This window comes from Pteropus vampyrus, unplaced genomic scaffold, assembly GCF_000151845.1.
Source record: "Pteropus vampyrus isolate Shadow unplaced genomic scaffold, Pvam_2.0 Scaffold214, whole genome shotgun sequence".
Classification (NCBI taxonomy): domain Eukaryota; kingdom Metazoa; phylum Chordata; class Mammalia; order Chiroptera; family Pteropodidae; genus Pteropus; species Pteropus vampyrus.
In genome coordinates, this window is record NW_011888995.1 from 783345 (window position 1) to 785644 (window position 2300).

Sequence of the window (2300 nt, forward strand, 5' to 3'; positions counted from 1 at the left end):
AGGTGTCCCTCCCTCACTGCCAGCGGCTGTCGCCCTCCCCACCCCCCGGCCATTGCCTCTGTCTGGGTCCTGGAGCAAAGGGGGCCTGTGGGGCTTGGGGTCCCTAGGGACAGACTGGCAGCAGGGGGCCTTTCTCAAGTTCTGGTGCCAGGAGCCCCAGCCCCTGGCCCTGATTCAGCGCCCACGAGCCCGCTCTGGGCTCAGCCCACCTGGGTGACCAGGCAGCTCAGTGGCCGTCCCGGGCCCCAGTGCCCTCAGCTGCAAGGCAGAGAAGTCAATGCACCTGTCTCACGAGGGGGCCGTGCAAGCGCGAGGGTGCCGACTGGCACGGTAAATGTTTAATCAGAGGTAATTGTTCTTTTTATAGGCTGGGGAGCTAGGACGTGCTGAACCTCGGGGTCAAGCCTCATAACGCTCTTCAGCCGTGACGAACAACAAACGCGGACACATTCTTCCTTGTGTGAACCTCTGGGGTCTGAGTCTGCCACTCTAAGAGCTTGCTGAACGCATAGGGACTAAGTGAAGGGGCCCGCGAATTCTCCCAGCGGTGGCGTCTGCACGAGGGGGCTCGCCCTCCTCTTGGGGACACCCCAAAGCGCTCACCGAGAGACGGTGACCTGTGGCTTCTCAGAACCAAGTGCTGCCCGCCCCTCTCACCATTTTGCCTGGAAATACACCCTCTGCGTCCTGCACCCCATATTTCGAGGGACCGCTTAGTTCTCTCGCTCCTTCCGACTGTGGGGACCCGGGAACTCCTGGAGCTGGTTAACCACAGAACTGACGTCGGGAGTTGTCTCCACCTCAAGCAGCATGTGACCAAGGGCAGCGTTGTTACCGACAGACCAAGAGCAGCCCCACCATTCCCAGTGGGGCTCATTTTGTGGTCCCTTTTAACACGAGCTGATGATTAGACACACATCACTTGTAAAATTATGAAATATCCCACACATACGGCAGAACATATGCAAAAAGGTATAAAGACAAAATAAAGCGAACCCCTGTGGAGTCGCCGTCCCAGTTAACGGACAGGGCGTCACCAGTACCATTACGTCCGGAAGCCCCCTCCCGTTCGCATCCGCCCTCTGCACCCCCACCCATCCCCACCGGGGGAGAAAACTTTACTGGGGTGCGTGTTCGCCTGTTTACTCTTTGTTCATGGTTTCGCCACATAGACACGTGCCTCTAAAGGTGACATCGCTCGAGGTAGAATGCTTAGAACTCTGGACAGGGGGAGTCGCCTGCGCGGGCCCTGCGGCAGCTCGCTTCTGTGCTCCGTGCTGTGGGAGGGTCGCCACGGTAACGAGCGTGGCGGTGGCTCTCCCAGCCCCGTCCCCAGACGTCTCCATCACAGGAGCTCGCCGCTCCGTGCTCGCTCCTGCAGGAGAGCTCTGGCAGCAGCTTCCTGGCAGCATTCGGGTTGCTTCGAGGTTTAGGCAGGAGAAGCAGTGCTTCTGCGAACATTCCCGTGGAAGCTTCTGGGTGCTGCGCCAGAGTCTCTGGGGCACGGACGCGGGAGCAGAATTTCCGAGCGACAGTTTCGTGCACCTTCGACGTTACGGCATAACCCCGAAACGCTTTTCGAAGTGGCTGTACCAGTTTACACCCTCCTCCCCGCTTCCCCGTTCAGCCGACTCCGTTTGGGCCACACATGGCATCGAGTAACCTTCACTGTTGCCAGTTTGGCGTCTGTTTGTTTTTGCGGTGAAATATACATTACGTACAATTTACCATTTTAATCATTTTTACGTGTACGTTTCAACGACATGAGACACACTCACAAGGTAGTGTAACTGTCATCACCATCCATCTCCAGAACTTTCCATCTTCCCCAACCAGACTGTTCCCATTAAGCACTAACTCCCCGGCCCCCTCCCCAGCCCCGGGCACCCACTGTTTTTCTGTCTCTATGGATGCGATGGCCCCAGGGGCCTCATCTAAGTGGACTCGCATAGTATTTGTCCCTCTGTGTCTGGCTTATCCCAGTCACCCTAATGTCCTGCGGTTCCTCCATGTCGGAGCCCCGGCTGGTTCTCATGTGCGTTCCAGGCACTCCAATGACGCACGTCTGGGTGTTTTCAGAAGGGGTGGGTTAGTGCACTTGACCTTCCACAGCTGAGGGAGCTGCCTAACCAAGCTCCAGGTGACTCTGGTCTCCAGATCTGAGGCTGAAGCTTGAGGGCCGCAGGGCAGGGAAGGCCGGTGTCTTGGCCTGCTGGGGCCACCATGGCAAAGTACCACCGGCTGGCGGCCGCAACAGCAGACATTTATTTTCCGACAGTTCTGGAGGCTGGAAGTCTGAG